At 39.4% G+C, this 27,932-nt stretch overlaps 1 long non-coding RNA gene across 5 annotated transcripts in view; it reads left to right on the top strand.

The window, feature by feature from the left end:
• Positions 1–27,932, top strand: part of LOC129659201 (uncharacterized) — a 185,663-nt gene that overhangs the window by 83,251 nt on the left and 74,480 nt on the right. The window contains exons 1-3 of one of the 5 annotated variants that reach the window (XR_008717885.1): positions 12,333–12,347; positions 14,432–14,535; positions 14,960–15,031. The exons of 2 other annotated variants lie outside the window; for them this stretch is intronic. This is a non-coding gene — a long non-coding RNA (uncharacterized LOC129659201). Of the gene's footprint in view, positions 1–12,332; positions 12,348–14,431; positions 14,536–14,959; positions 15,032–27,932 lie in introns of those variants that run through there. 2 more of the 5 variants (XR_008717883.1, XR_008717884.1) reach the window with 2 other exon arrangements.

Below are 27,932 nucleotides of genomic sequence, written 5' to 3'. Positions count from 1 at the left end.
TTAATATCTTCTGCTTCTGTTAGGTCCATACCATTTCTGTCCTTTATCGAGACCATCTTTGCATGAAATATTCCCTTGATATCTCTAATTTTCTTGAAGAGATCTCTAGTCTTTCCCATTCTGTTGTTTTCCTGTATTTTTTTGCATTGATCACTGAGGAAGGCTTTCTTATCTCTTCTTGCTATTCTTTGGAACTCTGCATTCAGATGCTTATATCTTTCCTTTTCTCCTTTGCTTTTCACTTCTCTTCTTTTCACAGCTATTTGTAAGGCTTCCCCAGATAAGTCATTCAGATATGTTCAAAGGCAGTTATAAATGCAGGTCTTAGACTTAGGAGAGAGGTTGAAGTTAGTGATCAGGGAATGAAATTGGCAAGGGCTATCATGTAGACAACAGGATGGTAGAGGATGTAATCTTGAGGATCATCTGCATGTGGGGACCAGGTGGAGGATGTGGTGCCATAAAGAAAGGAGAGCATAACAGGATAATCCTCCTGAGAACCAGTCAGTGACATAGGGAGATCTAAGGAGATAGCCACAGAAGGTACAGAAAGCCCCAGAGAATGAGGATTCTCAAAAACGTCCCCTTAATCTGGTGAAAAGGGGGTCTTTGAAATAGCACTGAGGAAAGTATTGGAAGCAGAGTCAGATTGAAGGAGATTTAGGGATGAATAGAAAAGTGATCATAGATTATTAAAAGGCTGAATAGTAAAGTTAAAAAAAAAATACACACACAAAAAAAACACCAGAATTTGAGCCTGGAAACCAATATTATAGCTCAGACAGTAACAATCTGCTACAATGTGGGAGACCCAGGTTTGATCCCTGGGTCAGGAAGATACTCTGGAGAAGGAAATGGTGATCCACTCCAGTATCTTTGCCTGGAGAATTCCATGATAGAGGAGCCTGGTAGCTACAGTCTGGGATCACAAAGAGTTGGGCATGACTGAGCAACTAGAGCAAGGAGATCCAACCAGTCCATTCTAAAGGAGATCAGCCCTGGGATTTCTTTGGAAGGAATGATGCTAAAGCTGAAACTCCAGTACTTTGGCTACCTCATGCGAAGAGTTGACTCATTGGAAAAGACTCTGATGCTGGGAGGGACTGGGGGCAGGAGGAGAAGGGGACGACAGAGGATGAGATGGCTGGATGGCATCACTGACTCGATGGATGTGAGTCTGAGTGAACTCCGGGAGTTGGTGATGGACAAGGAGGCCTGGCGTGCTGCGATTCATGAGGTCGCAAAGAGTCGGACATGACTGAGCGACTGATCAGATCAGATCAGACTGAGCCTGGGAAGATATTGAAAAGGAGGGAAGAGTTTTTAAAGTATGTGTGTGGGTGGGGGACTGTGGAATAATGTAAGATGTGTGTGTGTGTGTCGGCAGAGACACTGGGGAAGACAGAGCTGAAAAAGAGGGAAGGACATTTCCTTTACAGTGACTCTGGCAATGGAATTAATACCCCAAGTGAAAATGTGAGGTCTTGTGGCTGGTTCAGAATTACACTTCAGATTTTGAAGAACATTTTGCTCAGTCTTAGTCTACTTAAGAGCCCCAACTATAATATGGCTGGGTGAGCAAGTGATTCCACGGTTGAAGTAAGCATTTTGAGTAGTAAAACTATAGAGAAAGCAACAATGCATGCTGTCAAAACACCAATGAGATTAGGATTCAGACAATCAGTGATTGAAACTCTACCATTTACAAGCTATGTGATTTTAAGCAGGTTTCTTAATCACTGAAAGCTTCAACTTCCTGATAAAAGAAAAAAGGTTTACAAAGACTCTTCTGTTTTCTGGAATAGATACACAACATTTGCTAAATTTAGTGTGAATCCTAGGATGGCATACATATACTCATATAATATTTATATTTTTAGTTAATGTTATAGCTGTACTATTAATGTCCTATTACTATACTTTTTCCTGATTATAAAGTTCTCTATCTTCCATTGAAGTAATAGTTTAATAAATACTTTTTTAGGTGAACTGAGAAAATCACTGTATGTTCTTAAAAGTAATTGATCAATTATCTTCCTTCCTATAATTAAGAATTAATTGAAGATATTGAATCAGTGTTTCCTAATATGTATATTATGCAATAAAATATAACACAGTAGGGCTTCCCAGGTGGCAAAGTGGTAAAGAATTCTTCCCAGTGGTAAAGAATCCATCTGCCAGGCAGGAGACATTTATTCAATCCCTGGGTCACAAAAATCCTCTGGAGATGGAGATGGCAACCCATTCTACTATTTTTGCCTGGGAAATCCCATGGACAAAGGAGCCTGGCAGGCTATAGTCCATGGGGCCACAAAGAATCACACACAACTTAGAGACTTCAACAACAAAAGTAAAAGAACAAAACACCTTTTTTCTCATTAGTGAGGTCGCGTAACTGACGCCTTTTCAGTGTCCTAGTATATCGTCTTGGAGAAGGCAATGGCACCCCACTCCAGTACTGTCGCCTGGAATATCCCATGGATGGAGGAGCCTGGTGTGCTGCAGTCCATGGTGTTGCTAAGAGTCGGACACGACTGAGTGACTTCACTTTCAGTTTCCACTTTCATGCATTGGAGAAGGAAATGGCAACCCACTCCAGTGTTCTTGCCTGGAGAATCCCATGGACGGAGAAGCCTGGTAGGCTGCAGTCCATGGAGTCGCACAGAGTCAGACACGACTGAAGTGACTTAGCAGTAGCAGTATATTGTCTTGGTTTTACATATGTGCAGTAATGATGGAGCCTGATGGAAAGTGGTTTTCCCTTGTCCTAAATTAGCTCTTCTTCTAAGGGCTTCCAGGAGATTTTTCAGACAGAGAACGTTCATAGGTAGTATCCAGGAGCATTTTTTTTTTTAACCTTTTCTCATCTTGAATTAGAAAACATCAATAGCCTCTTTTGAATATCTATATCATACTAGTCATTAAACACCTATCCTTTTCACTCATTCCCAAAGCAGAATTCTCAAGCAAAATGCCTGGATGGTAAAAGAGACAGACAAAGTGAAGTCGGCTCAGTAGTGTCTGACTCTTTGTGACCCCATAGACTGTAGCCTACCAGGCTCCCCTGTCCATGGGATTTTCCAAGAAAGAATACTGGAGTGGGTTGCCATTTCCTTCTCCAGGAGATCTTCCTGACCCAGGGATTGAACCTGGGTCTCCTGCATTGTAGGCAGACGCTTTACTGTCTAAGCCACCAGGGAAGTCCAGTGGGTCATAATTTTATGGAAGGATACAAGTTAGCACAATCTAAAAATAGTGGATCCCTAAACTGAGGGCATCTGACATTCTCTAGACAGGGTTACACAGACCATGGCATCTGCTTTCTAGACTTTAAACTCTCAAGGTATGGATGGTGTTTGGCAAGCCAGTAAAACTCTAAGTTTGTTTTTTTTTTCTATTATGTGAAGATCACATACTAGGATTAAATAACCAGTATTCTTATAAGTAATAAGTAAGGAGGAAGAAAAGGTAAAGAGTCTGCAGATCCATGTGATAAACAAAGTGACAGGTGGGGGGAGAGATTTGAGCAGAAAACACTGAGAAACTAGAGAGCAGTAGGAAGCTTTCTGGTCCTTACAGACTGGGCTGAAGCAAGGAATAAGAAAGAGGGAATCATGAAAATATTTATTGAAATTATACAGGGATAAACAGCTTATCCATTCTGCAGACTGAGAAGTTAAGGTTCAGGGAATTTAAATGACTTGCCCATTATTGGTAAGTGGCAGAGCTTAGATTTCTACCTAAGTCTAACTCCTAGCCTAAGAAATATTTCCACAACATTGTGCTAAATTGGAGGAGAAGTAGGGAAGGGGCAGAGAGTAGAAGGCATTTGCTATATTGATGGTCACCATTTACATCTCAGTTTTGTTTGGGGCTGTCTATAGAAGTTGTGCTTCCTGACAAGAGAATTCAGGTGTTACTCAGATAATACAAAAAGGCTACATTCTTGTTCCAGGCTGTCAAGACAGACCTGGAGCCTGCTTATTTCAGTGCTTGACCCTGCCCAGGCTTCAGGGCAAGAAGAGAAGTTCTCCCTGTGAAATTCTTGGTGCTCCTTTAACTGTCAGCAGATTCTGTTCTTTCAATATCCTTATATTGACTCAGTACAACCTAGGACTACAAGATAAACTTTTTCTTTTTAAAAAACATACTCTCTCACCTTATGAATATTCAGGTTCAGAGGGTAGAATCTTAGAGCTGGAAATACCTTCAGAGGTTGTCTCATCCCATTCTGGATCAAAACCCCAGAGGCTTAGTTATCTGCAGTGGACCAGGCAGTCTGGGGATGGAGGGGAACTCTGATCTCATCTACCGTCTGGGGTGGTGCAGACAGCAAGGACACAGACAAAGCTGTAGTGTCCACAGAGAGTGAGTTGGGATAAGAGTTTAGACCGAGGAAGAACCTAGCAGAGAGAAGGTGGGTCCAGGATAAGGACATAGGATATTAGACAACTTACCCAGGGACACAGGAATATGGACAGGACAGGGATCTAGGTACTGATTCTATTAGAACAGGTACCGTCCGTTAGAATATAGAAGGGTCTAAGTACAGGGGTCTGGTTACAGGGATCTTGGCCTCAATCACAGGCCAAGACTGGGAAAACAGAGCACATGGGCTCAATACTGAGTGTTGGGTTTGTTCCCTGAGTTCTTGGCCATTGGTTTTCAATAACAAAGCAGGACATTTGTTGGTGGGCTCAGTTTCCTGTTTGCTGAGGCTGGCAGGACCTAACATGTCTTCTTAGGGAGTGAATGAGCAGGGCCTTGATTCAGATGAAATGACATTCACAGCCTAACCCTACTATTTAATGTCCACTTGGTGAATTATTTAACATCTCTATTTCTCAGTTTTCTTTATGGGTAGAAGAAGGATAGTAACAGCCCATATTTCACAGAGCTATTGAGAAGATCAGATAATGTGCTTAGAATACATAGTCAGTGCTGTGCATTTATTAATATAGTTTATTGATGGCACTTGTTAATGTTTATTACTTAGATCTACTACTAGACTGAGGTAACTAATAATATTTGTGTATATAATTGGTAGTAAAAGCAAAGGCTTTTCAGGTGGTGCAGTGGTAAAGAATCCACCTGCCAATACAGGAGACGCAAGAGACATGGGTTAGATCCCTGGGTTGGGAAGACCCCTTGGTGGAGGAAATGGCAACCTGCTCCAGTATTCTTGCCTGGGAAATCCCATAGACAGAAGAGCCCGGTGTGCTACAGTCCATGGAGTGGCAGAGAGTCGGACATGACTGAGCACACCGTAAAAGTAAACCTGGTGGATAAATGGGGAATAAATGTCTCACTCCTTCGTCTTGGACAGAATTTGCTAAAAGAACATGACATTCTTCCCTAACAAACCTGTAGCTTCAGAAATATCCTCCATAAAGAGATATGGGCAGTCCCTACCAATCACCTGGGGCAGGAAATCTTTTATATCTTTGTTCTGATCTAACGTATGGATTCCCTTGAAGCTCCCTTGACAGACGAACATCTAGCTTTCTTATAAACATTTTACTGTCAGTCAGCTTATTTTCTCCTAAAGTTATCCATTCATTGTTCAGTTCAGTTCAGTCGCTCAGTCGTGTCCGACTCTGTTCAACCCCATGAATCACAGCACGCCAGGCCTCCCTGTCCATCACCAACTCCTGGAGTTCACTCAGACTCACGTCCATCGAGTCAGTGATGCCATCCAGCCATCTCATCCTCTGTTGTCCCCTTCTCCTCCTGCCCCCAATCCCTCCCAGCATCAGAGTCTTTTCCAATGAGTCAACTCTTCACATGAGGTGGCCAAAGTACTGGAGTTTCAGCTTTAGCATCATTCCTTCCAAGGAAATCCCAGGGCTGATCTCCTTTAGGATGGACTGGTTGGACCTCCTTGCAGTCCAAGGGACTCTCAAGAGTCTTCAACATCACAGTTCAAAAGCATCAATTCTTCAGCACTCAGCTTTCTTCACAGTCCAACTCTCATATCCATCCATACATGACCACGGGAAAAACCATAGCCTTGACTAGATGGACCTTTGTTGGCAAAGTAATGTCTCTGCTTTTGAATATGCTACCTAGGTTCGTCATAACTTTCCTTCCAAGGAGTAAGCATCTTTTAATTTCATGGCTGCAGTCACCATCTGCAGTGAATTTGGAGCCCCAAAAAATAAAGTCTGACACTGTTTCCCCATCTATTTGCCATGAAGTGATTGGACCAGATGCCATGATCTTAGTTTTCTGAATGTTGTGATCAATGCAAAGAAATAGAGGAAAACAACAGAATGGGAAAGACTAGAGATCTCTTCAAGAAAATTAGAGATACCAAGGGAACATTTCATGCAAAGATGGGCACAATAAAGGACAGAAATGGTATGGACCTAACAGAAGCAGAAAATATTAAGAAGAGATGGCAAGAATACACAGGAGAACTGTACAAAAAAGAGCTTCATGACCCAGATAATCACGATGGTGTGATCACTCACCTAGAGCCAGACATCCTGGAATGTGAAGTCAAGTGGGCCTTAGAAAGCATCGCTATGAACAAAGCTAGTGGAGGTGATGGAATTCCAGTTGAGCTATTTCAAATCCTGAAAGATGATGCTGTGAAAGTGCTGCACTCAATTTCATTATTAGCTATTCCTAATTATTACATAGTATTTTTGGGGGAATAAATATCTACTTATTAATATAAATTGAAAAAATGTTTCAAAAATAAATTATTAAAAAATAAAATCCAGCTTATCATATTCTCAGAAGAGAGATTTGTGTTTACTACCATATCATATCTACAGATATATATTATTTCTTATATGAACATCTATGAACATCCATCAACTTCTAGGTTCATACTTACTAATATTCAGAGAAGTTGTCAGATATTTCTTTATAGGTGTTAATTTGCATTTAGCAGCTGGCTTTCAATAAAAAGTTCAGTGTTCTTGCAGATATGACTTTGACATTTATTCTTGGCAAGATAAATACTGTCGTAATGCTTTCTATCCTTTTCTTTTTTTTTTTAACAATATCACATACTTGCAAAAGTAGCAGTAGTAGGTAAAGAAATGTTTCAACTGTCTAAGTAAATATTTTTGAATTGGTGTACTCATGATTATAGATATGAATTTCTAATACAATCATGAGTTTCAGTTACATCTTAACAACAACAAATAAAACTGAAAACCAAAGCCAAAATTTTAATGGGGTAACAGACAGGGTTGAATATTTTGCTGGGAAATTTAAAGGCAAACATTTTCATTCTTGATTATCCAATTTCTATCAGTTACATTTAGATAATATTGTTAGTACTTCGGAGGAATGAAAACCAAGAAGATACCAACATGCTTTTTATTGCCATTTTTTTCTCCATTTATACAGATGCTGAGTCTGGTCTTCAAATATTTTAAGTAGGGCAAAAGGTCTTTTTTAAAATAAAGTTTTTATGTTGTTTCTGTTACATCTTCATATCCAGTGTGAAATGGTTTCCAATATTCATCACCAGTCTACTAGTTCTATTCCTCCTTTGACTGTTTCCCATATGGGTCTGTGTCTACATGACAGTTAAAAAGCCTTTGCCCTTTTTGGTACAAATATATGTAGAATGTTTTTACTGACATTTACATAGAAATAATTTGAGGTACTGTTTATAATATTTTTTTCAAACTAATAGAAGATGAAATGATTTATAACAATAATAAGCACTTATTAAACATATATGAAATGTCAGGTGATTAAATACTTATCAAAACGCTGGGCTGGAGGAAGCACAAACTGGAATCAATATTGCCAGGAGAAATATCAATAACCTCAGATATGCAGATGATACCACCCTTATGGCAGAGAGTGAAGAAGAACTAAAGAGCCTCTTGAAGAAAGTGAAAGAGGAGAGTGAAAAAGTTGGCTTAAGGCTCAGAAATCAGAAAACTAAGATCATGGCATCCGGTCCCATCACTTTATGGCAAATAGATGGGGAAACAGTGTAAACAGTGTCAGACTTTATTTTTCTGGGCTCCAAAATCACTACAGATGGTTATTGCAGCCATGAAATTAAAAGACGCTTACTCCTTGGAATGAAAGTTACAACCAACCTAGGTAGCATATTCAAAAGCAGAGACATTACTTTGCCAACAAAGGTCCGTCTAGATAAGGCAAGGTTTTTCCCGTGGTCATGTATGGATGTGAGAGTTGTACTATAAAGAAAGCTGAGTGCCAAAGAGTTGATGTTTTTAACTGTGGTGTTCAAGAAGACTCTTGAGAGTCCCTTGGACTGCAAGGAGGTCCAACCAGTCCATCCTAAAGGAGATCAGTCCTGGGTGTTCATTGGAAGGACTGATGTTGAAGCTGAAACTCCAGTACTTTGGCCACCTGATGTGAAGAGCTGACTCATTTGAAAAGACCTTGATGCTGGGAAAGACTGGGGGCAGGAAGAGAAGGGGACAACAGAGGATAAGATGGTTGGATGGCATCATCAACGAAATGGACATGGATTTGGGTGGACTCTGGGAGTTGGTGATGGACAGGGAGGCCTGGCATGCCTGCCTGCATTCATAGGGTCACAAAGAGTCGGGCACAACTGAGTGACTAAACTGAACTCATTATTTTATTTTATTTTTTTTCATTTTTTTTAATTTTATTTTATTTTTAAACTTTACATAACTGTATTAGTTTTGCCAAATATCAAAATGAATCATTATTTTAATTCATCTAAAAAGTAATGTGTGTAATCTTCATTTTAATAGAAGAGGAAACTGAGGCTCAGAAGCTTTAGGCCAATTAAGTCACTTGCCCAGAGCTTCTCTGTTAAGTGCTTTTGTTGTTGTTGAGTCACTAAGTTGTGTCTGACTCTTTGTGACCCTCTGGATTGTAGCCTGCCAGGCTCCTTTGTCTATGAGATTCTCCAGGCAAGAATACTGGAGTGGGTTGCCATTTCCTCCTCCAGAGGATCTTCCCGACCCAGGGATTGAACCTGTGTTTCCTGTGTTGGCAGGCGGATTCTTTACCACTGCACCATCTGGGAAGCCCCATTAAGTGGGAACCTGGGTGTGTTTGGTATTGCTGAAATTCCTTCACCTCCCATTGAGCCATCCTGACTCTTACCCAAATTGAAAGACTTGATTGAATGGATGGGCCTGGAAGAGGAAAGGCAACTCAGGTCCTCAGAGGCTACATTTCATACGGGAATCACACATGTTACACATCTGATGGTACCTGCTATATACATGAGGGAAAGAAAGTCCTAAAAGGAAGAAAATGAAAGAAATTTGGGCAAAACCATCAAAGTTCTGAGATTCATTATTTTCTCAAGAGTCCAAGATCTAAAACAGAGCCATAAATAACCTTATGACTCCTCAGAAGGGTTGTTCTTCTTCTTTTCATTTTACAGCTAGCTGTCTGTAGCTTTATTACATCTTTAATTGGCCAGAGCCTTTAATTATGGTTAGGTGAATCCATTTGTGTGAAATAACAAGCATAAACTTTCTTCCACTTTCAAAAGTGAACATTTGTGCAAATTCAGATTGTGCTTTTTATATGACCACTGTATTTATCCTTCACTGTAGTCCCCCATTTCTATGTAATTTGTGTCTTTCAGACTTTATATTATTAGCTGTGAAATGTGACAGGTAGAAGGAAGGTACAAGGTCATTTTATTATTCTTTGAATCAGTTTCAGGCACATCACTTTCTTGGCTAGAAAAAAAAAAGTTGTATAATAACTTGCAATTTAATCTCTGTTTTAAATGTCTTCTTTCCTGATGACATTCCTTCACCTGCTTGATTCAGCATAAATGCTAAAGCAGATATCAAATTTTTCATTGAAAGTTCTACATTTTACTTTGAAAGTGTAAATTAAAAAATAAACCTCAGGATGGGGAACATGTGTATACCCATGGTGGATGCATGTTGGTGTATGGCAAAACCAATACAATATTGTAAAATAAAAAAAAAATAATAATTAAAAAATAAAAAATAAATAAAAAATTAAAAAATAATAATAATAAACCTCTACCAAATTCTGGGAAGATGGAATCAATGGCAGCCTGAATTTGGGGTCTTCCTAAATTCTTCCATAAAAAATAGACTAGAAAGCAGGAGCAAAAGCCATGTTCAACATTTATAGCAATACTAGTTGTCACAAGTCTAAGAAGCTCAAGGTACAAGCAAGTGGGGACTAACTACTAAGAGTCAGGAAAGCTTGTGTGCCATTAGCATTTATGCGGTGAAAACTGAAGACAACACGGCCAGTCACAGAGATATGGTCCCTCTGACTCTGCTTTTAAGTTGCCCTGCTGGAGGGACATGGTTAGCTGTTAGCTTTCTTCATACCTACTTCACTTTTGAACTCACATCTTTTTGGGAAGGGGTCCCTGCTAATGGCTGAGCAAGATTGGGGTGAAGGGTCTAGCCTCTTCCCCCAGGAATTGGCACCTCTAATGCAAAATGCAGACTATGGATCTACACTACTCTATGGAACTACACTGTGGTTGGATGGCTTTTCTTGCCCAGTCTTGCTCTTCCTCACCTTTCCTTTCAGAATGTTAGACTTTTGCATTCCTAACTCGTTCTCAGTGTCTGCTTCAGGGAGGACTTTACTGACACAGCAGGCCCAGATTGTTGTGAGAAAGCAGGCAGTGAGACAGGGTGACAGGTGGGATAGTCCCTGGCACGAGATCATGGACCAGTTGCTAAAGTCTTCCCTGGTGGTGATGTGAGAGAATGTTTTGGTGGAGGTGAGTTGAACATGCAATGATTCAGGCTTTGAAAGTATGTGGGGAGAAAAATGGAATTGGCTGGTATTGTTATTTTGATTGTCTACAAAGGATTAATGTAAAGCTGAGAACAGTTAACAATTAAAAACTAAGTATGTAGAAGAGGGCTTTGGCAAAATTTACAAAGGGGCCTATATATACTAGTTGGCAGAAAACTAGAAACCAAACTCATTTCCTTAGGGAAAGACACCCCACCCCTGCCACCCCAGGATCTCCTCCTACTTCCACTTCTGGCTACCAGATCAGTAACTTGGGCTAATTTTCAGCTTAACCCAGCTGGAGATGTGCTGGACCTGATAAGGGAGGAATGGAGCTCTACCCCAAAGATGCCAGCATGTCCCAGAAGCTGATAGAATACCCATGGGCCTGAATATTAATGGTCCTAGACCAAGGGAACCACCAGATGAGTATAAGCCTAGATAGGGGAGATCTTGTTGATCTAAGGAAGCTTTATTGGCAGGCAAGATGTAATACTCTGACAAAGACCTCAGAGGCTGGTACAGATTCACTTTGGGGAGGTCTCCTAGAACCTAGAGTAAGTGCTTGCCTGTGCTGAGAGAAATAAACAAGCCTGAATTTCTATGCTAGAGAGCAGAGCAGGGGCATAAAATGTTTACAAAAGGGGATATGCTGGAGTGGCTATAAGATGTGAGGCCAGAGACCTGCTGAAAGCTTTACCTAGGTCATCAGGAATGTGATAATGAGAAAAGGACCAGCTTCAGCAAGAAACTCAGCAGTGACTCTCCCCTGGAGAGCAGGGCTGGTAGAGACAGTGCTACAGCGGTAGCTCTCTGGTGAAATAGGATAAGAGGGCCCTAAAGTAATAGGGGCCAGGTGGTGGCACTTAACCTCCAGATATCATAAAGGGCAGCCAAGAGGACTTAACCTGCAGAGAATTATAAAAATACTCAATGCACAAGGTGTTCTCAGGGGCAAAATAGGTGGACAGCCCACAGGGTTACTGCTGAATATACATAATGGCACAGAAACACATGGGCAGGAGACTAAGAGCAATTTCCTCAATAAAAATCACTATCTCTGTCTAGTTTCCAGATCTGAACCATTTTTTTTAGAAGTAGAATTCATTGACTGAAGCGGTAGCTAGGCCACCAAGGGGAAGGATTTTGCAACAGGATGAGAGCTGTATGCCATGATGGTTATCCCAGCCCTTCCCCACAGGACTAATGAGCCAGTGTGCTCTACGTCAAAGAAATGAATTTCTGTTGGGACAATTAAAAAAATATATCTGTATCAGTCGTTAAAGGCTATGCCCCACACAGATCAAATCTAAACGTTGTACGTATCTTTCCATTTTGTCTTCAGAGTGGTTGGTTCGGTAACAAAAATGGCATGGTTCATTGATTGAATGGACTGTCTATGATTCAGTTCTCTATTTTGAAAAACATAGCCATATTTAGCCTGCTATATTTTACAAACTAGATGTAATTCTTACTGACTAGAGGCATTTTCTCTTGTTCTGGTTTTGTTTTTTTTTTCCCCCTCTGCCTTTATCGTCATACAGAATCTATAGAAAGCTCCAGCAGCAGGTCCAGGCCCACCTGACGGTCACAGCAATTCAGGATGGAGCAAAAAGGTGTCTTAAGCCTTAGTCTGAAGCCAGTATCTGATGGGCCAAAGATAGCCCTGAGGTCTGTGCAGCTTCCAAGTCTCTCAATATTTCCCTTGTTTCTCTTTAGCCCAGTCCTACAATTGAAATCCTTTTTAAAATCCTGTTCTATTTCTGCCCAGTAAGCCTGCTTAGTTTTTTGCAGTCTCTCTCATGGGTTGAAGTACTAATTTAGATTTGTTCTACTAATATAGTCTAGTTATTTCTGGCCACTCTTCATCCTCCTAGTCACTTTATGGCTGAGAATGGATTATGTTTCTTGTACCCAGACCTCTGTCTTACTCAATGATAATGTCCATCACTTTGCCAGGAAGCAGCTGCCCCTCTACCATTCTGAAAATTTGGATTTCTCCAGCCCACTTAGAGGGTTTCCCAGGGGGTTCAGTGGTAAAGAACTCACCTGCCAATCCAAGAGACATGGGTTCAGTTCCTGGGTTGGGAAGATCCTCTGGAGGAGGAAATGGCAACCCACTTTAGTATTCTTGCCAGGAAAATCCCATGGAGCCTCGTGGCCTACAGTCTATGGGGTTGCCAAGAGTCTGACACAAAGAAGTGACTGAGCATGCATGCACAGCCCTCTTAACACTGCACCGAACACGATTTACCTGCTTGTTGCTTCAGCCTGATACATCTTTAGGATATTATACCTTGCATTTGCAACTGGCATCTTTGGATTCCACCCCAGGAATTGGTTATTTTCCTTGCTTGCTTCTAGTAAGGCTCAAGCAATAGTCTGGTATTTGTGTGACATAGCACTAGGAAACAAAAGCTCACTGTTTATACTAACTCTATTAGTATTTGTATGAATAACAAGAGGTAACTTGTCTTTTCATATTCATACTGTGGTAAAAGAAAATCTAGTTTTTGTACTGAACTTGTGGTGTTTCCCCATGTTAAGAACTGTGATGTTTCTGATTATTTTACCTCCTTGCAAGCTCGTTTCTCCTTGCAAGAGAAACAGAGGACTCTATTACAACAACAGCAAGTGGAATATATATCATGTTTGCATTGGTTCCCTTGGGTCACACGGAGAGACCAAGGAGAATACTCCACACACAGGGACTGCATTACAAGTGAGGAATCCTGAACTAGTATAAGATACCTGAATCTTGCACAATGGGCAGTAAGTCTGCCTTCTTCTGAGCCTGTCTTTTGGCCCAGAGGACAATATTATCTTGATTACATAGGATAGTAAAGAAATGTGTCCTTTGCTCTGGAGGGAGATGCTATTACTGTCACCAAGTTTGTTCTCTCTATAAATGTCCTAAAGATCATTTGGAATGAAGGCAGTCAGTGCCTCTTCTCATAGCACCAGATATCCATGAAGAATTGCTGCCTACCAATCCCATGGGCAGAGGAGCCTGGTAGGCTGCAGTCCATGGGGTCGCTAAGAGTCGGACACGACTGAGCGACTTCCCTTTCACTTTTCACTTTCATGCATTGGAGAAGGAACTGGAAACCCACTCCAGTGTTCTTGCCTGGAGAATCCCAGGGACAGGGGAGCCTGGTGGGCTGCCGTCTATGGGGTTGCACAGAGTCGGACACTACTGAAGTGACTTAGCAGCAGCAGCAGCCCCTACTTCGGTGTGGAACACAGTGTGCCTACTCTGTTTCTTCGCCCAACCTCTCTGAAGACATCTTGACAGTACTCTTTAATTGATCAGTTAATCCTATTATTATTATTGAGACCCTTCCACGATTTTTCTTATTTCCCAATATAGACATTTTCACCTCCAGGATGACCAGGAATAGAGAACCTAAGAGCAAATCTTAAGAACAATAATGTATCTTTTGAACCTTATAAAGCAAGGTATTACCTTTTCTCTTAACTAAACAACATTGCCTTGCTTCCTTCTCCTGCCAGGCACCTAAATCTCTTGAAATGGAAATATGTACTTTAGAGTAATTGAATTCATTGCTTTTGATCCCTCAGATTGACTGGGAGTATGGGAAATACAGACTTCAGTGTCAGGAATCTGGTGACACAATATTTTGTCTGACTTCTAATGGGTTGTCTCTTTTATCTCATTACTCTGTCCTTTTATCTGGAGCTTGGACTGCTGAGTGGATGTCTGTATTGAGCTAGATGCCTGTCCTTATGAATTCACATCTGTTATTTACCTAACTCTGTCATCAACCTGCTGTATAATTTTAGGTAAGCCCCATTATATTTTTGGACTTCAATTTGCTGATCTGAAAAATGAGAGGCTTGGAAAAGGTCATAAGTCAAGAACTCAAATGCCTAGGGCAGGGCCATCGGGTGAACATAATTCCACAGAGTGATATTCCCACTGTAGTCTATATACATGGACGACCTTGAGGAACGGAGCCTTCTAGAGGTGTGCATCTTGGGTGCCTTGTCTACAGGAGGGCCAGACAGTAACACCATTGTGTTAATAGGGCCAGGATACAATAATATAGTGTCACAAACTATGGTCAAATCAGAAACATCATGTTTTCGCTAGAGTGGGCCAATCATAACTTAAAGGGGTAAGAGTGTATACTGCGGTATAAATGGTTTTCAGAGTTCCTACCCAGGTTCTACATTTTATGATTCTGTTGGTTTGTTGCCTTTACAGGTGATCTTCTCTTTCATTTCCACTTTGAGTAGTCCTTTCTCTGATGGGTACAATCACTAGAAAGTAAGAAAGGTAAGAAAGAAATGAATGGATAAAAGCAGATGAAACACCATTCTGGCTCAGAGGGAAGCTGTGGTTCTGTTTTCCAAAGACCAGGTCCTAGACTAGCTGTATAAGAATCATCTGGAGAACTACTAAAAGTAATCAAAAAGCTTTCTAGTGTGCTGTGCCAAGTCACTTCAGTCATGTCCAACTGTTTGCAGCCCCATGGACCATAGTCCTTCAAGCTTCTCTGTCCATGAGATTCTCCAAGCATGAGTACTGGAGTAGGTTTTCATGCCCTTCTCCAGGGAATCTTCACGACCCAGGGATCAAACCTGTACCTCTTATGTCTCCTGCATTGGCAAGTGGGTTCTTTACCATTAGTGCCACCAGAAAGTTTTCTTAGACCATGTCTACTGAATCAGTGTCTCTGGGGTGAAGGTCAGGGGTTTGTGTGTTTTCAAAGCTCCCTTCAGTGATTCTAAAATACAGCCTAGGTTGGGAACCAGTGACTATGCAGAAGTGTCTGGGAGGTACAGAGACTTTCTGGTGATCAACTCTCCATCTCCACTATAAAGCTGCTCACTTTGAGTAGACTGGGTGTCCTGGCATGGTACAGTTCAAGTTTAAGGCAGTGCTGCTTTCTCTAAACAGCTGGTTTAAGAAACACAGATGCTCACATCAGTACAGGTTTGAATATGCTTGTCAAATTATTTTGAAGCAGTTCTCTCTAATGGGTAACAGATTTTGGAAACTGAAGATTGGCTAAGGATTGGCAAAAGTGTTTTAAATGCCCAAGTAATAGTAATTACTTCAATTGAATTAAATTAACTTCCTTTTGGCCCTCATGTAACTGTCTAGCTGGTCTGAGATTTGATTCTTAATAGGGTGTATTCAGAACTGCACTGAAAAGAATGTGTTCCTGTTCAGATTAAAAATCAGGTGAATTCATTCTTTAGTTCTCTTATGTCTGGGTCTATAAAGCAGAACTGAAATGTGTGCAGGACCATAAAATTAGCTCCAGAGAGTTCCCCAGGAGACATCCTGATGACGGATAAACAGCAACCTATTCCTGCTCCTTACCTCATGGCCTGACAGTGTGATGACACTTGGCAATTCAGTGGGCCTAGTTTTGCCAGCTAGCCTGGAGACAGTATTCACAGGGCATTTATGGCACCAGCAGCTTCCTTGGAGCTTATGGCAGACATGATCTCTCAGTTGTGGCATCCTTTTGCACTGAGCCCTGATGTGGCCTCAGAATCTCTATGAAGAGTGATGGAGGGCACCACTACCAGTTGACCAGAACTGCCTCCCAGAATGATCTGTAGTGAGGTGGAGTAGGAAAAGTGCAAAGAAGGGAAGAAACTCTGACCTTGAACAAATCACTTCTTCTCTCAATGTTTTGTGTTCCTCACATACAAAATGAGACAGCTGGTTCCTTTTCAATTTTCTTTTTTGAGTTCTTGAGAGTGTCTGGCTTTGTTGTAATTAGAGGTATCAGTTAGTAGCTACTGTTCAGTTGTATTTAAATGTAAACCAGCTCATTCCATACCGAATCTTACTTTCTGAGTTTAACATAACATGATTTCTGAGATTTGTTTGTTTTAAAAGAGCATTATCTAGGACCTTGCTGTTGCGATAACTATGTTAGGCGCCTATAAGACATAGTGTAAGACAAATTTGGAGATGGGTAGAAACAAATTTATTGGAGAAGGCAATGGCATCCCACTCAGTACTCTTGCCTGGAAAATCCCATGGATGGAGGAGCCTGGTAGGCTGCAGTTCATGGGGTCACTAAGTGTCGGACACGACTGAGTGACTTCACTTTCACTTTTCACTTTCCTGCATTGGAGAAGGAAATGGCAACCCACTCCAGTGTTCTTGCCTGGAGAATCCCAGGGACAGGGGAGCCTGGTGGGCTACCGTCTACTGGGTCACACAGAATCCGACACGACTGAAGCAACTTAGCAGCAGCAACAGCAGAAACAAATTTATAGGAAACTCAGAACCGAATACTTAGAATAAGGTGTCCCTGTGAAAAGGAATTCATTTGCCCTGAACCTCTTTCTCTCACACTTTTTCAATTTTCTAAAATTCAAAATATCTAATGCCCTGTCTTCTGACTGGGTCAGCACATTTTCTGTTATAATCAGCTCTTAAATTATTGACTAGCTTCCAGACAGAAACTTCCAAAGCTGGAAGCTGACAAAGTAGAAGTATGGAGAGCCAAAGGTAGTCAACCACTTCCCTAGGACGTCCTCCTGCCTTAATTAGCCATTGGCCCAGGGCAATCTTCTCTGTGGTAGTCCCTACCCCACCCTTTGTTTGAATGAGCACTTGGTTGGGTAGGTCTGTTCCATCATAGTGGGAAGGGGATAGTTTCACTGTCTACAATCTGTCTGGCAAAATAAGGTAGGTATAAAGCACTTACTGAGAAGGCAATGCTTTTCCTTAAAATATATATATATATTTTTTTTAATCCTAGAAAAGATCAGTTTAAAAAACAAAAACAAACCAATCAGTGTACTAAACCTTACTCATCAGCTTCTACTACAGGTGATGACACCGATCCTAAACTGATAAAACCTTCAAGTTTTAAAATCTAAAGGACCCATGAATAATCCTTTCTTCAAGATGTGGTGTGAATAAAGTGCTGTGCTCCTTGAGGCTGTTATTCAAAATACAAAAGGTGTTATTCATAATACCTCTTTTACTGTAGAAAATACATGCTTGCTAACTTGGGCTTCAGCTGTTGTTAAAAGAAAATCTGCAGATAGAGCAAAAGGGCAAAAGGGTGACATCTGGCATAACAGACTTTCTAAGACAGTGTTGGCACATAGCCTGCATTAAACAGCAGAAGCAGTGAAAAAAAATCTATTGAAATAAAAAGAAAAAATGAGGACAGTACCACACTGACTTCTCATCTTTGGCAAATCTGTTTAAAACCAGTGAAACCGTTTTGTTGTTGTCGTGACCTGAAATGGGCCATCACCTCTAATATAGGCTCTGAAAGATAGGTGGATAGGAATGTGATATTTTCTCAAGTGGAGGAGGCTGAGTCTTTTTCATAAATTTCCAACCACTGTACACTTGACTTCACCTTTTTGCCTGAGTGAGTAATACACAGAAATGTCCACATTATTACGGGATCTCCTCCACTTGACTTGTTTGGACACTTGCTAAACATAATGTATCAAATGCAGCTTGAAGTAATAAAGAATATATTTCATCTTCCAAACAACAGGGCTGTAGAAATTATGATCCCTATAGCTTGAAAAGAAAATAACAATACTGCTTGATACAAACAAGGGATAAATTAGGATAAAGTTTCTAAGTCATGTAATTACTTAAGATGCTGAAAGATAAGAATCACTGTAGAGAGTTACCTTTGCAGGGGGGAGGTTTAAGACTAGGAATTTCCTGGGCTCTCTCTTTTTTTTTTTTAAACTATATTTTGCCTGGATCATCTCAGCTTAACAGCAAGTGGGTACGTGAGAGGGAGGCAAGAGCGTGGTTATCGATTCTGGATGATCAATAACCTATTGTTTGACAGCTTCCAGGCAGTGATCCTGCTGCATTCTGAGTGACTGAGTCCTTTGGTTCGCTGTGATCTGAGCAGTCTCAAACAGTTTGTGCCTCTTGCTTTGATATGCATGTACATCTGTGAGGTGACCGGAGCCCTGGCAACAATTCTGTTAAAAATCAGCCTTTGTGTTTGGCTTTGGACCCCATTCAATTACATTGGAGCCTGAACTTGACTGATCTAAAGGGCTTCTGCCTTCACCCTAGTTTCTCACATGGAGATGAAAGTGAGAATATTATCCATGGTAAGACCTTGATCCACACATGACAAGTCTCAGTGGGAGTAGGGCATGTGGACTGAAGATACAATATGGCCTTTGAAAGTTGTTTATAAATAGAACCTGTGTTGCCTTACATGATTTATAAAGCCATAATTCTGGGGATTGAGCAATATTTGTTGGTTGAGAGAGAGAGAGAAAGCTATAATGACAGAATAACAAATAACAGAATGCTACTTTAAGTAACAGGTATGTGAACCTTTTTAGGCTAGAGTTCCTGAGCCCAAACATTGAATGACAGGAATTTTTATTTCTAATGCCCAATTAATTTTAATACTAAAAATGTAGGCGCCACCCACTATTTGTTGATTGTCAGTTAAGGAGAATTACAAAAAAAAAAAAAGAAAGAGAAAAAGTATTAAATGAAAGGAGAATGAGATTCTGAGACCTTCATTTAGAGGGGATATATCTACAGCATTAATGAGAAATTTAATTCTTTTGAATGTCAAGTTGATTTGATGATAAAGAACCATGGATTTACTTTTTTTCACATGGGTTATCTGTGAGAGTGATTTCTCTTTTAAATGAGTTATCTCGTGTTTCAGGTCCTTTACTCTGTGAGACTGGGTTTGGATATAACAAAAAGTAGATCCAAAATGGAAAAGAATAAGAGTTAGGCATGTATAGGCATAAATATTTAGAATTAAGGAGGAATTTTTAAAAATATGGTATCATTAAAAAGAATATCATTCTTAATTATAGAATATTCACAGATTTCATTTTATCTTGCATGGATACAGAGAGTAATAACAAGTAGTGTATTACTTTTATGTTCTCCATACTCAAAATTGTCATTCAAATATATAAAATGTCTCAAAAAAATTAAGGAGGAAGTAGAGAGGAGAGTGGGAAAATTGGCTTAAAACTCAACATTCAAAGAATGAAGATCATGGCATCTGGTCCCATCACTTCATGGCAAATAGATGGGGAAACAATGGAAACAGGTGACAGACTGTATTTTCTTAGGCTCCAAAATCACTGCAGATGATGACTGCAACCATGAACTTAAAAGACACTTTCTCCTTGGAAGAAAAGTTTTGACCAACCTAGACGCATATTAAAAAGCAAAGACATTACTTTGCTGGCAAAGGTCCATCTAGTCAAAGCTATAATTTTTCCAATAATCATGCATGGATGTGAGAGTTGGACCATAAAGAAAGCTGAGCACAGAAGAATTGATGCTTTTGAGCTGTGGTGTTGGAGAAGACTCTTGAGAGCCCCTTGGACTGCAAGGAGATCCAACCAGTCCATCTTAAAGGAAATCAGTCCTGAATATTCATTGGAAGGACTGATGTTGAAGCTGAAACTCCAATCCTTTGGCCCCCTGATGCAAAGAACTGACTCATTTCAAAAGACCCTGATGCTGGGAAAGATTGAGACAGGAGGAGAAGGGAAGGATGGATGAGATGGTTGTATGCCATCACCGACTCAATGGACATGAATTTGAGCAAGCTGTAGGGGTTAGTGATGAACAGGGAGGCCTAGGATGCTGCAGTCCATTGGGTTGCAAAGAGTCAGACATGACTGAGCAACTGAACTGAACTAAACTGAGAGAAGAGTGACTAATGGCAAAGGATCTGAGAGAAGACTGTTTCTAATTCGAATTCTGAATTGTAAGTGAATGTGTTAGTTACTCAGTTGTGTCTGACTCTTGGTGACTCCATGGACTGTAGTCCCCAGGCTCCTCTGTCCATAGGTTTCTCCAGGCCAGGATAATGGAGTGGATAACTGTTCCCTTCTCCAGGGGATGTCTCACACCCAGTGATCAAGTCCAGGTCTTCTACATTGCAGGCAGATTCTTTACTGACTGGGCCACCAGAGAAGCCCACCACTTGTTATCTTCATGAATTATTATGCCCTAGTGTTCTTTTTTGCATCATGAGGATAATATGGATAGATGTGGCTTATAATGTTCACAACTCATTCCACCTTCTATCTAGCGTACCTTTCTCTCTGCAGTGTAGAAAACTAAAAACTGCTGTTTGTGAGATTGTTCACTGCTTGCTGTAAAGGATGAATTTTTATAGGAATTGTTCTTGTTCTGTAAGCAATTAGAAAGCTGGAGAAAATTTATAAAAACAAATGTTTTTTTAAAAAAACAGAAGACAAGCACTGTGATCCCAGACAGAAAGGGAACAGATGAAGTGAGTTCTAGTATTTACTGTTTAAGAACATTTCCCAGGTCACAGCATGGGGAAGGGGCACCAAAGGTGCCTTGCTATTTAGCCTTCTATTTAGCCTTCTATTTAGCCTTGCTAAATAGAAGAGGTAGAGAGTAGAGTCCAAGGAAGCCAAGGTAGATCTAATTTGCAAGATCAAATTTTAGAAAGGAAAATGTTGTAAAGAGAGAGAGTGCCAACATTTTTTAGGGTGTCTTGTTTATTCATTGAGTACCAATTTATGTAAAGATGAAGTGAAATACCATGAAGCTGGGTGATATTTAAAGCATTGAAAGTGACTGGCCAAATGATTCCAGAAGCATTTAAGATTTGAAATGCATCACATGTCTTCCAGCCAGAGTGGTTAAGCTTCATAATACCCAAACCACTGGATAGCATACTCAGAAAAGGCAAGCTATAGTAGTGAAGAGAGATTATTCCAGAGGAAAGACAGCTCTGTGTATGCCAGGAAAAAAGTTAAAATCCCAAAAGGATCAAACTGAACTAAAAGTCATTTTATTGCAGGTCAGAACAAAGTTGAGCATTTTAAAGAGAATACAATAAAATCTAGCATTCATTACCTTTAAATGTACAATGTCTGGCATCAATGAAACACATTGTCCTTGACGAAGAGAAAAATCAATAGAAACAGATATAAGCTGATAGATGATATAATTGACAGAAAGAGACTCCAGACAGTGATTATGAATCTTATAAATTTGTTTAAGAATGTAAAAGAAAGTAAATGTTAAGGTGAGAAAAATGAAAAAGACTTAGGTAGAATTTAAAGCAATGAAAATGCAATATATGAAATGAAAAATGCACCAGAGAGTGTTAATGATAAATTAGGGCCGAAGAAATGATCAGTGAACTTGAAAACATTGCACCAAAGATATAAAAATGAAGCATGGGGAGAAAACTAGGTTGAAAAAATTTTAAAAGAGCATCAGCTACCTGTGGGACAATATCAGTATGTCTCAGAGACCTTTGAGTCCTGAAAAGTGAAAGTGAAAGTCATGCAGTCATGTCCGACTCTTTGTGACCCCATGGACTATACAATCCATGGAATTCTCCAGGACAGAATACTAGAGTGGGTAACCTTTCCCTTCTCCAGTGGATCTTCCCAACCTAGGAATCAAACTGGTGTCTCCTGCATTGCAGGCAGATTCTTTACCAACTGAGCTATCAGGGAAGCCCTTTGAGTCCTAGAAGGAAAGAAAGATGGTTGCTTAGGGAGAAGACAGTAGTATTTGAAGAAAATATTGGCCAAAAATTCTAAATGGATGAAAATGTAAGCCCTTGGATCCAAGAAGCTCTAAGAACCCCAAGCCAAAAGAAAGTGCAGAAAGCTTCATCAGGACACAATATTATCAAACTGTTCCCAAAATGTGATAAAAGAAAAATCTTAAAAGTTGCCAAAGAGAAGACAAAAAATTTCATTCAAACATGGAGACAAAAGAAAAATATTTTTCAAACAGAAATGAAGATAATTCTAGGAAACCTGCACTACAGTGAATGTTGAGTTTTTTGTCAGGCAGAAGAAAATTAGTACCAGAAAACATACTATAAAAATAAGTGAAAATTATGAGAAATAGTAAATATATGAGTAGGTACAAAATACATTTTTATCTCAACTAAAATCTCTTAAAAGATAATTGTTAAAAGCAAAATAATGTGAGGTTTATAATATATAAAAGATTAAACTGTATGAAAGCGACAGCACAGAGGATGAGAGAAGAAATGGACGTATACTGCTGTAATGGTATAAACAGTATTGAAATTGTTATGTACGGCAGATTGTGGGACCATAGAAGTCTGTTTTAGAGCAATCCACCAAAAAACAAACATTAATGTATATAGAAAATAAGCCATTAGTGGAGATAAATAGAATCATAATCAAATATTCAATTCAAAAGAAGTGGGGAAAAAAGAAAAAGGAATGGTTAAAAATTGAGGCAATTAATTAGGAGGACAAGTAGTGAAATAATTCATTGAAAATACTCATTTAAAATCACAGCAATGGTATTGTCTATGTGTGTTAGTTGCTCAGTCGTGTCTGACTCTTTGCAACCCACCAGGCTCCTCTGTCCATGGAATTCTCCAGGCAAAAATACTGGAGTGAGTTGCCATTTCCTTCTCCAGCGAATCTTCCCAACCCAGGGATGGATGTGACCCAATCCACATTGCAGGTGGATGCTTTTACCATCTGAGCTACTAGGAAACCCCATGGTATTGTCTAAACATTCTGAAAGTAGACAAAGGCTGCTTAAGATTTTCATCCTTAGTGAAAAAGCAAGGCACAACCATACTGTATTTAAAGGAACCTATTTGAAATGTAAACAGAAAGATAAGTAAAAACAAAAGGATGAAGAAAGATATACTATGTAAACCATAATCAATGGAATAACATTGGTATGGGGATAATCTACAGATCAGTGATTCTCACCTCTTGGTGTAAGGACACCTTTCCACTCTTAAAAAGCATTGAAGATCTGAAAGGGCTTTTCGCTTATATGAGTTATATGTATTATACCTGTTGATATCTACCATATATTCTAATTAATTTAATACAAAAATTAAAATGAAATTTTTAGACTATATATTTGAACAATGAATTTTAAATATTCCCTTTAAAATATAATTGCATTGTCAGAAAACATGCTTTTGATGAAAAATGGTATAAGTTCATAAGCTCTTCAAAAATTGGATGAGTGGCATTCTAAAAATATCTTTTTAGTATCCAGCTTATTAAGAAACAACTAGATTCATTTCTGTTTCTGCATTCAGTTGGTTGCAATATCATACAGTGTAGCCTCTAGAAAACTCAGTTGAAAATTTGTTAGAGAACAAAAGTGAAAAGGTAAATGGCTTAGTATTATTATGAAAACAATTTTGACTTCAGAGATCTCTGAGACCTAGATTATACTTTGAGAACCAGATATAGATCAATGAAATAGAATAAAATATCTAGAAATAGACTTTTAATATATATTCAATTGATTTTGAGCAGAAGTATAAAGGAAATCCAGTGGGAAAAAAATCATCTTTTCAACAATGGTGGGGAATTGGGCAGGCATATTTAGAAAATGAACCTCAGCCCTTCCCTCATACCACATACCAAAAGCTAACACAAATGGATCACAGACTTAAACACAGGAGTTAAAATTCTAAGCCTTCTGGATAAAAATAAAAATCAGTTTCTTTTTGATCTTGAGTTAATCGAAGATCTTTTAGAAAAAAAGCATAAACCAAAAAACAAAGATACATAAGCCATCATGAAAACTTGTGCTCTTTGAAAGAAAATGACAAAACACAAACTGGAGGAAAATATTTGTCAATCGTTTCTATAAAAAAAGACTTTCATCTAGAATATATACTCAACTCTTTAAATGTTAAGACAAAAAAATGACTAAAAAAATAAAACTTGAATAGATACTAAACATAAACTGATAAGTGAATGAAATATAGAAAAATCACAAAAATATTCATTATTAGTTATTAAGACAAAGCAAATTAAACAACATAGCACAATACAAACCACTAGAATGGATAGGAAAAGAATTATACTATCAAATGCTGATTAAGCTGTAGTATATTTGTACCCCTCATATCGTAACTGGTGGGAATGCAAAATACTCTGACCACTTAGGAAAATGCCTTGAAAATCTTATAAAATTAAGCATACATATAAATATATATCATGTTGTTGTTCAGTCGATCAGTCATTATGTTCTACTCTGTGACCCCATGGAATGCAGCACAACAGATTTCCCTGTCCTTCACTATCTCCCAGAGTTTGCTCAAACTCATGTCCATTGAGTTAATGATGCCATCCAACCGCCGCACCTTCTGTTGTCCCCTTCTCCTCCTGCCTTCAATCTTTCTCAGCATCAGGGTCTTTTCCAGTGAGTAAGCTCTTCGCATCAGGTGGCCAAAGTATTGGAGCTTCGGCATCAGTCCTTCCAATGAATATTTAGGACTGATTTCCTTTAGGATTGACTGGTTTGATCTCTCTGTTGTCCAAGAGAATCTCAAGAGTCTTCTCCAGCACCACAATTCAAAAACATCAATTCTTCAGTGCTCAGCCTTCTTTATGGTCCAACTCTCACATCTGTACCTGACTACCGGAAAAACCATAGCTTTGGCTAGACAGACCTTTGTCAGTAAAGTAATATCTCTGCCTTTTAATATGCTGTCTAGATTTGCAATAAATTTTCTTTCAAGGAGCAAGCATCTTTTATTTTCATATTTGCAGTCACCATCTGCAAAGATTTTGGAGTCCAAGAAAATTAAGTCTGTCACTGTTTCCATTGTTTCCTCACCTATTTGCCATGAAGTAATGGAACTGGATGCCATGCTCTTCATTTTATGAATGTTGAGTTTTAAGCCAACTTTTTCACTCTCCTCTTTCACCTTCAAGAGGCTCTTTAGTTACTCTTTGCTTTCTACCATTAGGATGGGGTCATCTGCCTATCTGAGGTTATTGATATTTCTCCCTATAGTCTTGATTCCAGCTTGAGCTTCAACTAGCCTGGCATTTTGCATGATATACTCTGTATAGAAGTTAAATAAGCAGGGTGACAATATACAGCCTTCACGTACTCCTTTCCCAATTTTAAACCAGTTTGTTGCTCCATGTCTGGCTCTAACTGTTGCTTCTTAACTTGTTTACCAATTTCTTAGGAGGCAGATAAGGTGGCCTGGTATCCTCATCTCTTTAAAAATTTTCCACGGTTTATTGTGATCCACACAGTCAAAAGCTTTAGCATAGTCAATTAAGCAGAAATAGATGTTTTCTGGAATTTCCTTGCTTTTTCTATGATCCAGTGGATGTTGGCAAGTTGATCTCTTGTTCCTCTGCCTTTTATAAATCCAGCTTGTATATCTGGAAGTTCTTGGTTCACATACTGTTGAAGTCTAGCTTGGGGGATTTTGAGCATTACATTGCTAGCATGTGAAATGAGTGCAATTGTGTGGTAGTTTGAACGTTCCTTGGCATTGCCTTTTTTGGGGATTGGAATGAAAACTAACCTTTTCCAGTCCTGTGGCCACTGCTCAGTTTTCCAAATTGCTGGCATATTGAGTGAAACACTTTAACACCATCATCTTTTAGAATTTGAAATAGCTCCTGTTTCATCATGTCCAATTTACCTTGATTCATGTGCCTAACATTCCAGATTCCTATACAATATTGTTCTTTACAGCGTTGGACTTTACTTTCACCACCAGACTCATCCACAACTGGGTGTTTTTTTCTGCTTTGGCTCAGCCTGTTTGTTCCTACTGAAGCAATTTCTTTGCTTTTCTCCAGTAGCATATTGGACACCTACTGACCTAGGTGGTTCATCTTTCAGTGTCATATCTTTTGGTGTCAAATATCATATGACCCAACAGTTCATCTTTCAATATCATATATCATATGACTAAACAATCTCATTTCTAGGAATTTACTCTGAAAAATGAAAATACATATTCACAAAAGACTTGTAAGTGAATTTTTGTAGCACTTTGCTCCTAGTAGCTTATGCAATAACAGGCAAATGCAAAAGCTTTATACTAAGTGAAAAATCAGTAGAAGACAATGTAATATATTATTTCATCTATATGAAATTCTCTAAGGCAAAACTACAAAAATAGAAAACAGATTCATGGTTCCCTGGGGCAGTGGTGGCAGGCGATGACTGACTGGGGAGGAACACCAGCGAACATTTTAGGGTGGTGGGAAGCTGTATATCTTGGTTGTGGTAGTTAAATAACTGTATACTTTCTCAAAAGTCATTGAACTCTACACTTTCAGTGGGAGAATTTAATTTTATGTAAACTGTGACCCAATAAAGCCACATCAAAAGTGGCTTATTCCAGTCTCATATCTCATAAAGCTGCATATTCCAGTCTCACTTGCAGCTAGGGCTCTGGGTATGATAGTAGATACATTTCTTGAAATTTAAAAGGCTGAAGTGAAGCAGACGATGTACTTCTGTTTTTTCCTGCTGGCAAAGAGGTATCGGAGGCATTTCATTTGTTCTGTGGCAGCATTAAGCAGAGATCATCATGTCCAATCATTTGCTTTGTAGGCGCCAAGAGGCAGGCATGGGACATCCATTCTGCTAGTCCAGATTGTTGCTAGCATGGAATGATTCCTAGGCTGGCAGCTAGAGAGGCTTCTGATTCATGGCAGTTCTTTGATTGTGGCAGCCACCTGGCTGTTGTGGCTCCCTGACCAGCGTCAGTTTGAGGACCAAGGATTTTCTCATCTTAGAAGAGGAGCACTGATTTTGTGGTGTGGCTTTTGGAACTGTTCTCTTTTGCTTCTTTAAGTTATGTAATACCTTATATTAAAAAGTCATTTAATGTAGCTAGAATGGAGGTTGTTCTTTAGCTAAATGCTAATATAGTGCCCTGTAGGCATATTGTGAGAAATAAATGAAATGAGGAGTGTAAAAAGAGCTTAATAGTGCCTGTTACTTAGTAAAGAACTCAAAGACTTCTGTTATTGTTACCTAATACTAGGTAAACGCATGGTGGGCAAACCAGCTTGGGGGTATAGTTGACTTTTTGCTAGTTGTCTTAGTTCCGGCTGCTATAAAAAGTTACCCTAGACCAATTGACTTAAATAACAAACATCTCTGACAGTTTTGAAAGCTAAAAGTCCAAGATCAAGGTGCCAGTAGACCCAGTGTTTGGTGAGGACCCCTTTCCCAGCTTATAGGTTGCTACCTTTTTTCATAGTATCCTCCAGTCACACAGTACATCAAGTTTCTCCAAACTCTTGCAAGGACACTAATCCCATTCAGGTGTGTTATGCCCTCCTGGTCTCATCTAAATCTAATAACCTCCCAAAGGTTATTAATATACCTCTTAATACAATCAATTTGAGGGTTAGGTTTCAACATATGAACTTTGGGATGACAC

The sequence above is a fragment of the Bubalus kerabau genome, chromosome 8 (genome assembly GCF_029407905.1).
Source record: "Bubalus kerabau isolate K-KA32 ecotype Philippines breed swamp buffalo chromosome 8, PCC_UOA_SB_1v2, whole genome shotgun sequence".
Lineage (NCBI taxonomy): Eukaryota > Metazoa > Chordata > Mammalia > Artiodactyla > Bovidae > Bubalus > Bubalus kerabau.
Note: the sequence above shows the minus strand (reverse complement) of the source record. Positions and strands in the feature narration are given on the sequence as shown.